Source organism: Acomys minous, assembly GCF_964271855.1.
Source record: "Acomys minous genome assembly, chromosome: 10".
Lineage (NCBI taxonomy): Eukaryota > Metazoa > Chordata > Mammalia > Rodentia > Muridae > Acomys > Acomys minous.
In genome coordinates this window covers 95,520,785-95,532,977 of record NC_140491.1, presented here as the reverse complement: position 1 = coordinate 95,532,977, position 12,193 = coordinate 95,520,785, and the positions used below count along the sequence as shown (strand labels likewise).

General features: G+C 39.8%; 1 protein-coding gene across 8 annotated transcripts in view; it reads right to left on the bottom strand.

The window, feature by feature from the left end:
- Positions 1-12,193, bottom strand: part of MARCHF7 (membrane associated ring-CH-type finger 7) — a 40,475-nt gene that overhangs the window by 27,554 nt on the left and 728 nt on the right. The gene's annotated exons all lie outside the window — the stretch shown is intronic.

Here is a 12,193-nt window from a genome sequence, read left to right as displayed (position 1 = left end):
GGCAACACCAACTTGCTATCACGATAACCTGTGGGACACATCACTGGGACTCTAAAGATGAGCAGAACTCTTCCATGCCCTGTTCTTCTGTTTGGCCACCTCAAAGCTAAGCTAAGTCTGGCCATGGATCCTTGCCTAGACTGCACATTAACCCATTTTAATTATTTGCAGGGACTGCCGTTTGTATCACTATGTCTTCACCATCATTACCGGCCACTTTAACCCTTTCTTGATTTTTCTGTTACCTGCCGAGTGACTGACATTATCAATTAAATCTAGGATGTAATAACAAACTAGTGAAATCAGTGGTAATCAGCAAAGTAAAACCAGTAAAACCTAAGCAGCTTGGGAAGTTGTTATTAAGTAAACTGACACTAGAAAAGAAAAAAATGTCAGTCTGTTTCTGCCTATGACACAACAAATCATAGATAGCTTATAAATCTGTAATAAACTGGCCATGGTAGCACACGTCTTTAATCCCGCACTCGGGAGACAAGAGGCAGGCTGATTTCTGAATTCAAGGCCAGCCTGACCTACAAAGTGAGTCCAGGACAGCTAGGACAAGAGAAATCCTGTCTCAAAAACACAACAGAGAAATAAGTTATACAAATGAAATGTTAGTAGATTAAATCATTGTCCTGTCAATTGCTAGTCTACTTTTATCACAAGAATATACATCTTAGGTGCAGCAGATAGATATGACTCTATCGAAAGACAAGGTCTTCAAAAACCCCAGAAACATGCAGAATATGGCATTTAAAAATGTTTTTATTATTTTAAAGATTCATTGACAATGAGACAGGTTAACTCCTGGCAACACCCAGCCTACCACAAAGAGGATGAGCATCAAAGAACCTCCTTATGGAGATGGCTTCAAATGTGGCAAACAAGCCACTGGGCAAAACGTCCTCATTTCTACCACAGACAGAATTCTGGCCCCCCCACCAAAAAAAAAGGAGGGTGGCAAGCTTGGATGCAGGCAGAGTCAATGGCCAAACTCTGCCAAGACAGGGTAAGCAATTCCTCAATAGTTCCTGCCTCACAAACATGTCTATCAGATATACTGGGCCAGAAGGCTGAAGATGATGCGCCAATGTTTTATATAGAGTTTTGGGTAACTGTTCAGGTAGAAAACTGTCTCTGTCATCTTCTCATTTGGAAAGCTAGTAACCTGCACTCCCAGCATACTCCAGTAATCAAGTTCATTCCTTCTCAAGTCTCTGAGGGGGTTGAAGACCAGGTAGCTTAGTTTTACCATGAAGCTTAATTGTCTAGGGGTTGAGATGTGTTGGGGTCTAGATAGATGATCTAAGTTAATAATGACAACATGTGACGGAGATTGATTTACATTCAGAAATTTAGATGCACCAAGATAGGAAAGATGTCTTCTTCAGGGCTGTCAAATACAAATAGCCAAAACAGGGGGCTGGAGAGATGGCTCAGCGGTTAAGAGCACTAACTGCTCTTCTGAAGGACCCGAGTTCAATTCCCAGCACCCACATGGCAGCTCACAACTGTCTGTAACTCCAAGATCTGACACTCTCACACAGATATACATGCAAACAAAACACCAATGCACATAAAAGAAAAATAAGTTAAAAAACAAAGTAAAGACACTAAGAATGTAACATTTATATAATTCCTGATTGTGTCATGGTTCTTCTTGTTATAGGTAGTTTATTGTATATATGTATAATAATACAAATGTATACGTAAAATAAATATTAACGAAATATTTGCAAATCAAAAATAAATATGTAAACAAAAACCCCAGCCAAACAAGTCTCTAACAATAAAGGAAAATATAACATGTAAAGTATCTTAAATGAAAAATAAAGAGTAAAAGCAATACCAGATGTGGCTAAAGCGGCCCTATCAGGAACTACTGTGAACAGGCTATCTTTAACGGTCTTGATCACCTCTCAAATCCCAATAAAGCAAGAGTAAATGAATCAAAGACTTTAACCATTAAAAAAAAACTACAAAGGAGCACAAAGGGCAAGACATGTCAGGGTTTGCTTGGGGAATCTGGAGTAGAAGAGGTCCAGTTAGCTCAGCAGAGGGGCCGCTACAGTGAACTAGAGACAGAAACAAAGCATTTAACTTTACTATCACAGAATAAAAACCTGGAGATACAACAAACCAAAAGCAAAAACAAAAAGATGACATCAGAACATAACACCATTTCTATGGAAACAGTATGACAATTCCTCAAAAATAAAAGCAAAATTATCATACACCCCAGCAACTCCACTTCTGGGTACAGCATCCCACCCCACCCTAACTAACTGAAAATAAGGTCTTGGAATATTTGCACATCCCAATCACAACAAAACCCAAATATTGGTAGTAAGTAGATAAGCAAAATGTGGTACGGACATCCATACAATTCATTATCATCCAACCTAAAAAAGGTAGGAGGGTCAAGCAAGATGGCTCAGCAGGTAAAGGTACCTGGTGCCAAGCCAGACAACTCTGGAGTCTGTATGCTTGAAAACCAACAGCAACCACCTGGTCTCTGACCTCCACACAAACACCAATGAGCACACACATCACCCACACACTAAAATAAACTGGGTGGGGTGGCGCACACATTTAATCCCAGCACCCATATGAGACAGAGGCTGGCAGATTCTCTGTAAGTTCAAAGCCAGCCTGTTGAGTTCCAGGACTGCCAGAGATACACAGAAAGATTCTATTCTCAAAAATTCAAAAATAAAGTAAAATAAATGTGAAATTTCAAAAACCTTTAAAGGGGGCATTCTGGAGCCGGGAGGTGGTGGTGCCCGCCTTTAATCCCAGCACTGGGAGGCAGAGGTAGGAGGATCACTGTGAGTCTGAGGCCAGCCTGGTCTACAAAGTGAGCCCAGAACAGCCAAGGCTACCCAGAGAAACTCTATCTCAAAACAAAACAAAAACAAAAAAAGACAACCGTAATAATCTGGGAAAGAAGGTATGCTTCTATTTGAATGACTGCTAATATTTAGTCATCATAGTATTAACAGGCTACTGAATTTTATTAAACTATAAGGTGAAAAAGTGTAAGGGAAAAGGACAAAAAAGACTGGTTTACTTCTAAGTAAGATGTACATACTTCATCATTTACCTTAAAGTCTAAAGTTAATCTACAAAATCCTAATTTAGAATTACCATGTCAGTGTAAGTTTGTCTGGAGACGAGAGTCACACTATGTAGCTCTGGCTGTCCTGAAACTCACTCTGTAGACCAGCCTGGCCTCACACTCACAGAGATCTGCCTGCTTCTGCCTCATGAGTGCTGTGATTAAAGGCTCATGCCACCATACCCAGCTCCAAGGATAATTAAGTGACTATGCTGTTTTTTAAAACCAGATGTTGGGGGCTAGAGAGATGGCTCAGAGGTTAAGAGCACTGGCTGCTCTTCCAAAGGTTCTGAGTTCAATTCCCAGCAACCACATGATGGCTCACAACCATCTATAATGAGAACTGGTGCCCTCTTCTGGGCTGCAGGTGTACATGCAGGCGGAGCACTCTATACATAATAAATAAATCTTAAAAAAAAAAAAAAAAAGATGTTGGATAATAAAGAATATGGTGACCTAACTCAGAAATCTTCCTACTGCCAGCTTTTTGTCATTTTATACATATTTGGCTATACAAATTTCATTCATTATGAAAAAGTGAAATTTTGCAATGGAAATTTATTTTTCTTGATTTTTTTATTTTATTTTTATTTTTTGGTTTTTCGAGACAGGACAGCCTTGACTGTCTGGGACTCTCTTTGTAGACCAAGCTGGCCTTGAACTCAGAACGATTCGCCTGCCTCTGCCTCCCAAGTGCTGGGATTAAAGGCGTGCGCCACAACTGCCCAGCACATTGGAAATTTAAAGACATATTAGGAGAAAAAGTTTTCATAATAACTGACATTCAAAAGTATATAAATGATCTTCAGCACTAAGAAGTAAAAGCCCAGAGTATATAAAAGCTGTGTTACTTTATCAAGGTGGTTATCAAAATATTAAACAGGACTCTATTTGTGATGAGGATTTTGAACTGGAAGACATTAAAAGAAACATGTCTATAACTTAATTTTTAGAAGCACAATGCTTAATTAAGCCTCTTAAAATTTACTCTAACTGTATTCATACCTAGTTCTTGCTTGTAAAATGTAACTTAGTAGGATAGGATGTCTGTTGAAAACTCTTGAGAGATGGCATAGAGGCAGAGTCCTTCGAGAGAGATAATTTGATACTGGATGTAACTATTTTTGGCAAAGCTGCTACATAAACTGATTGAATTTTTACAATGTAGGTGTTACATGAAAACTTATGTAATTTAGTTGCGTAAGTTGTAGGTCAAAAGCACAAAAAATAGCAAAAAATAAGATGCAGTCCTTGAAAGATGTCTACCAAGGATCTAGAAGGTGTTTTTTATTGTTGTTGTTTGCTTTTTTAAGACAAGGTCTCTCTGTGAAGCCTTGGCTGTCCTGGACTAGCTTTGTTGACCAGGCTGGCCTCGAACTCACAGCAACTTGCCTGCTTCTGTCTCCCAAAGTGCTGAGATTACAAGTGTATGTCACAGTGTCCAGATAGGTGTTTTTGTTGTTGTTGTTGTTGTTTTTAAGATTTATTATTATGTATGCAGTGCCCTGTCTGCATGTATACCTGCAGGCCAGAAGAAGGCATCAGATCACATTATAGATGGTTGTGAGCCACTATGTGGTTGCTGGGAATTGAACTCAAGACCTCTGGAGGAGCAGTCAGTGCTCTTATCTCTGAGCCATCTCTCCAGCCCTAGAAGGTGTTTTTTTTAAATGTCCATTCATTCGTTGAATAGATTTTGTATCAAAAGTTTACTATGTGCTGAGCATATTAATTTTGAACAAGGGATGGTAAATTGAGCAGATACACACAATACATTAAGGAGCGGTAGCCAGCAAAGCACAAACTACATAAATAACTGTTAAACTCTGTAAGAAAAAAGGACAGGCATAAGCAACAATAAGAGTAGAACACAATGCTTGTGACTGTAATGCAACTTTCATCCCATTGAACTGGATGGTAGGTACTTAAAGAGACTTGCAAGGAGTCACAGTCATGAGAAATCTACTAGAATTCTGTGCTCAGGTCCCTCAAGAACAAGCACTGACAGGTAGAAGAGGCCACATTTTCTGATCTCTACAAATTGTTCTCAATGCAGAAAGATCATGAGTCACAAAGCCATTACAGTCTCATAAGTATCTGAAGTTGTCACTTTACTGAACTCTCAACTCCCAAGATGAAGTCTCAGGGTAAAGATTCTCTGTAATTATGATTTAATTACTATTTATGGAATCGTCTGTATCTTTATTGCATCCTCACCTAAAGGTTCTTTTTTTTTCTTCTTCAGATTTTTAAAAATTTATTTTAGGCCCCATGTAGTGGTACACACCTTTAATTTCAGCACTCAGGAAGCAGAGACAGGAGGATCTCTTGAGTTTGAGGCAGCCTAGTTTACACAGGTAAGTTTCCAGACAACCAGAGCTACATAGAGACCCTGTCTCAAAAATGGTATAAAACCATTTTAATAGTGACTGATAAATGTACCAAGAGTTATATGTACAAACTCTCATTTTGGTATATTCTTATAAATCAGTAGCTATCAACTCTAACTACTAAAAAAGATTAACTTCCTCTTGCTGTAGATATTTTCATTCATCTGAGAATCCTAGGAAGCCCTTCCGAGCCCTCTACAGTTAGTTCATGTTTTTGGTGGTCTGTTACACACTACCCAAAGGGTCTTCCCCCTCCCCCCCCCCACACACCCACACACTTAAATGTATTCACCTCTATTCCATAGAAGTTTTCTTTTTGTCCATATAAAAAGCCTAAAGAAATCTATGTCATCAGCAGAAAATAATATTTGAAAATTAGTCTCCACCTGACATTAAGTGCCTACCTACCAAGCTGCCTGTTAAATACAAGTCTCGCAAATTAAACAGTATGGGCCAACTGTAAAGTAGGAAGTTTGTGAGGTGATTTTTAACTCTGTAGCATTAATTATGCAGGCAGAGCCTACCTTAAGAGGTGAATCTCACCAGGCGGTGGTGGTACACACCTTTAATCCCAGCACTCGGGAGGCAGAGGCAGGTGGATTGCTTTGAGTTTGAGGCCAACTTCGTCTACACAGGGAGTCCAGGACAGCCAAGGCTACACAGAGAAATCCTGTCTCAAAAAACCAAAAAAATAAAAAAATTAAAATAAAAAAGAGGTGAATCTCAAGAATCCCATCCAACCTCCACACCCTGCAAAAGCACTTGGTGGAATAAGCTGTTAAGGGAAAGCTAAGAGGCTGAGTTTCTACAAAGATTCTGAATTGATATGATGAAGGAAAACAGTCTGTGGACACTGGGAGGCGCTATGAAACTCACTCAGCTAAGCCCTTGCACCAACATAAGGCAATCAGCTGGCACAGGGGACAGTCTTACACAAAATCTGATTGCATTCTAGACTCCAGAATGGGCAGAAATCAGGCAGGAGGGCAGAAACCCTGAGAAATCCATACCTCTCAAAGAGAATCTGGCAGAGAGCCTGCCTAAGATGGAAGAAGCATCAGTAAGATGAAAAACACTTCCACAGAAGAGACCAGTTCCCACAGCTGTCCTGACCTTCACATGCAGTCTGTGGCTCACCTGCACCACACCCAGACCTACACCCACACCCTAACATAAAAAACTAAACAATACAGTTATACTGAGAAGAAACTACACAGCCTTCTAGGCCTCACACTAAGTACAAAGCAGCGGCAATCCACTACTGGAGGAGTTGCTAGGTAAACAAAGCAGTAATGCAGCTTAGACTTGACTACAATTTAAACCAACACTATCCATTACTTACACCATGGCAGAAATAGAGCACACAAACACAAACTAGGATAATTAATATCACACCTACATAGAAAGCTGAAAATAATCATTATAAAACCCTGGAAATGTGAGCCAGTGAGAACACTGTTCAATCACCAGAATCCACATGGTGGAAGGAAAGACCTGGTTTCCACAAGTTGTCCTCTCTCACACATACACAAAAGAAAAGTTTTGGGTTTTTTGTTGTTGTTGTTGGTTTTGTTTTGTTTTGTTTTTTGAGAAAGAAAACTATAGCCGGACATGGTGGCACACACCTTTAATCCCAGCACTCGGGAGGTGGAGGCGGAGTCAGAGGCAGAGGCAGAGGGATCACTGTGAGTTCGAGGCCAGCTTGGTCTACAAATGGAGTTCCAGGACAGCTAGGGCTATTACACAGAGAAACCCCATCTCAAAAAACCAAGTAAATAAATAAATAAATAAAATAAGAAAACCATCCTCAAAATGTTATGGAACACTGACATTTAAAAGAAAAAAAAAAAAGATGGCAGGGCAGTCTTTAATCTCAGCATTCAGGAGGCAGAGGCAGGCGGCTCACTGTGAGTTCGAGGCCAGCCTGATCTACAGAGTGAGTCCTGGATAGCCAAGGCTACACAGAGAAACCCTGTCTTGAAAATAAAACCAAAACAAAACAAAACAAAAAGATTACAACCTTTTCTCAGATAGTACTTCAAATGACTTTTTGATGACTGAAAGTAGAAAAAAAATACACAAAGATATTAAGGCATATTTAAGAATGAAAGCCAGAAAATGTTATGAAGAATGAGGTTCAAAGCACAGAAGAGGAGCCAGGAAGAGTTCTGAAAGTATTAAGTGCAGAAAGTGATTACTGCAAATTGTAAAAGCAACTGATGTGCTCTGCTCAGGTGTGTGCACTTAGGGGCTTTCCCTCCAATGCTGTTCTACAGCTTTCAGAGATAAAATCATTAGTATGCCAACAAAACTTTTATCTGTTTAGCGTTAACAGACTCACTCATAACTCTTGCACTTTTTGTGACACTAAAAGAAACTTGAAAGTGAGTTTCACTGCCTTGTGGAAACCCAACCCCTACTTTATAGCAAGTCAATGCTATAAAGTTTAGAAGCTACTCAAGATTTTCAAACAAGCTCAGTTAAAAACAAAAGTCCCAGGGGCTGAAGAAATGGCTCAAAGGTTAAGCACACTGACTGCTCTTCCAGAGGTCCTGAGTTCAATTCCCAGCAACCACATGGTGGCTCACACCCATCTATAATGTTATCTAATGCCATCTTTTGACATGCAGATGGACATGAAGGCATAGCACTATAATATTAAAAAAGAAATCCCAAGGCCCAAGCTAGATAGAGAACCAGTCAAGATACAGTAAGAGAATCTGGCTCCAAGACAACCTTGTAGACCCAAAGAGAAATAAAATGGACAGAAGGCAGGTTTGATACACACTTCCAAAGAACAACACAAATGACCTAATAACTTCTAGGGAGAGGGAAGTAATTCTGAGTAATTACTTCTCAGAACTAATAAATCTTTAAAGTTTTCCTTTTTCTTCCAGGAGATTGAAAATAGGGAGCAAGAAAGTACAAAGTAAGATGGTTTTAAAGAAGATAGTTTTAAAGTAAGATGGTTTTAAAGCCTGGCGTGGTGGTGCACACCTGTGATCCCAGCATGTGGGGAGGCAGAGGCAGGTGGATTACTTTGAGTTCGAGGCCAGCCAGAAGTACACACAGAAACCCTGTCTTAAACTTCTTGGCAGAGGACTGGGTTTGGTTCCCAGCACCTACATGGCAGCTCACAATCCAGTTCCAGGATCTAATGCACCTTCTGACCACATTAGACTCCTCCTATATACGTATGTGTATACACATATACATGTAAAATAAATGAATAAATCTCAAAAGACCATCTCAGCCCAATTCTTGTTGACCGTGAAGACTGCTGAATCGCGGGGGTGTTAGGGCTAGGGCTACAGCTTAGCTAGCAGAATCCTTTCCTAGCATGCAGAAATAGATAAAATTTGGCATGGCTGAGGATTCCTGCAATCCTAGCTTATAATCTCAGCATCTAGTAGAGGCCCGTGAATTAGAAAGTCAAGGGCATCCTCATATAAAGAAGGCCAGATTGGGCTACAATCCCTGTGTCAAAACATAATGAAATGCTCAATGAGTAAATTATTTTCTGCTCAAAAAAGGTCTAAGTTTGGATCCATAGGACCCACCTAAAGAGGAAGGTATAGTAATGCACAGAAAATGCCAGGGGCTCACTGGCTAACCAATCTACCCTATGATCAGTGACTTCAGGTTCATTTAGACTGTTAAGACCCTAACTCAAAGGAGGAAGACACTAGGATACCAGACACTGACTCCTGGCTTCCACACAAACAGATGGGCTTGAAAACCCAGAAACATACGCATACACAACACCACAGACAAAACCGAGAGAGCTGTCTACTGCCTTAGCATCTACATGCAAAGGTAATCTCAAAAAGTACTGTGCTTATAAAGACTAAGATGAGGTCATAGTCACAAAACAGAGCTTAGATCACTTGCTGTGTAGGACTTAAATTTCCTATTAAATTCTTAAACAAAAAAAAAAGAAGGGAAAATTAACTTCCACATAACAATCAACAATGTTAAACAAATTATCATTAAACTTATCCACTTACCATTTCCTCTACTAATTATTTTAAAGCAATTGCAACGATGGCATTTTAAAGAATGTGTATTCTTAAGATCATCTAAACCCAAGGCATATCATAAGACACAGCTCCAAATGTCTCTTGACTATGAATTGATCCTGGCAAGGGCAGGTGGATGGTCTGGACAGGATATGGCCAACTTTGACTTTTCTACCCCTTGAAAGTAGAAGAGCATTGCAAGTGCTACTGTGTGACCTGAAAAGGTCCTAAGAGGTCTTGTAGCTTCCATCTTCATTCCTCAGATGCTACTCTGAAACATCATATCATAGATGATCACGCGGAATAGCAAGATCCAAATACCAACCAACTCACTATGAGGCAGGGAAGCTAAATGTGGCCAAGTGAGCGAAGCCTTAACACACAAAACTTCTAGGGCCTTTTAGAAAAATCTCTCTTAATACTTAGCTAACATATACTTAAAGTGTTCCTGATATTGTTAAGGTATCCCTAACTATTTTTAAAAGGCAAAAACCTAGCATCTTCACCAGAAAATATAACTGTGATACTGTTTATCAGGTCTACATCACTGAAGATAACCTGTTCTCTTTGAAGTGAATTTACTGTTTAGGTGTCACAATTCACTCTTCCTTCAGCAACTGCAAACCATTTCAGTCCTTTGTGCAAAGTCAGAAATACATGACTACTAGCTTTTACAAGCCTACTCGCTTCACAGCTGTCGGCAAAAATGGGTGCAGTAGGTGATTTTAAAACCAGCCATTCAAACTTATCTAGTCTAACCAGTAGTCAGAGGAAATATACTTGAGAACAAGTAAAACCAGCTTTGACCTCATTAAGTTCATGTCAGTGTAGAAAATTAAAAATTAAAACCCAACATTAAATCGCAGTCAACTCTCAAATTATAAAGCAATTTTATCATTTCTGCACAGTCCTTTTGGGTTCACTCCCAGAAACTTTACAAATGACACAATTTTTCCAAAAATAAAATATATGTAAATGAATTAACTCAAATGGAATTCTCCTTTAGTGCTTCAAGAACTTTAGTAGGAACTCGTTCATTTTTAAGTTGTGATATAATTCAGCCCATTGTTGATCGAATAGTTTAATAACTCATTACTTATTATTTAATCTGTTGCTTAAGTGTCGCTTGATGCAAGCTTATACACTCTACTTAACTATTCCCAAGATTTTACTGGCACACACAGAAGAAATCTGTCAACAAAGAATCTAAATATAGCCTGGTCTACCAAGCGAGTCCAGGATAGTTAAGGCTACACAGAGAAACCCTGTCTCAAAAAACAAAACAAACAAAAATCTAAATATAATTTTATTTGGCGCCAACAGCTCTCCACTGCACAGCACAGAGCACTACATTTCCTACTGTCGTCCAGAAAGTCATCCATTCGAAGCACTAACTGTTCTCCATTTTACCTTTCAGCCTGAGGAGGCCGACTGTCGGCTCCTAAAACAGACCACATGATCACAGCAGGTCCTAGCCAACCCTCAGTCTAGAGCAAGCTTTTCCCTGTCAAGTTTTCCAAGCCTAAACCTAGTTTATGCCCCACAGTATTTCTGTATAGTATTTACAGTAAGGCACTAACAGCAGTTGTTTATACACTGGTCTGATGACTAAACAGTGAGTTGTAGAAGGAAGATACTGCGCCAAGCTCATTCTTGCAAAGGGAAGCCCTACTCTGGTAAGCAAACGATGCTTTATATATATTGATAAATTCCCCACTGTAAGATAATGTTCCTAAATATATTAAAATGTGGACAACTCTTAATCATGTAACATGTCATATGTGTATGAAACCTTCATGTAGAACATAAGAAAATTTGTGAAGTTACATAGGGGCAAAAAAAAAAAAAATCCTTATTCAGGACACCTGACCTAGGTAGGGGGTGGGGGGAAGGGATGGTGTACCAAACATTTAGGGCAAAAGGAAAGCTGTGCAGTTTTGTTGGATCTGGTGGCACACCGCAGCAACCCCACAACTCAGAAGGCTTAGGCAAGAGGATCTTACATTAGAGGTCAGTCTGAGTAACACTGAATTACAACGTCATCAAGTCCAGCGTCAGTATGATTACAAGAGCCCTCTGAACAAACAAAACAAACCATACCTACACGAAGCTATGGGGATACAACTCACAAAGTGGTTTTTTTTTTCTCCCCTGACCAGAGTGCTTTGTTATAAACGTGTGGTAAATCTCATCTGTTTACGGTCATTACAATTTCACACTGCAGGTATTATGTGCCCTGTAGTTGTCTGCAGACTGCTTCACACACTATCTCATCTCTTTCAAAACACACCTCGGGAGTGGGGGAGCAAGAGGTTAAATACCTATGGCCGCAGTGATGCCAGAGTTCCTGATCCCACCGCTGCTGCCTTCCCCACTACAGCACAACTCCTGCTTTACACGCACTGGAGCTGGGCAGAGAAAACACTGACCCCATTTCCGGTTGTCTTGTGGGAATACACATGATCTGCCTTCTTAGTGATACTACCATTGTTTGATTTGCAAAATCCGAAACGTATCTCGATGCTTACCCTCTTCGGTCTGGATACAAAATGGGGTAGAAGTGGGTAAGAAATAGGGACATTTAAAAACAACAAGAGTACCTGAAAACTACAAAATGGTGTGTGACCCGAGGCCGGCTCTTTTAAATTACTTTCACCCTGGTC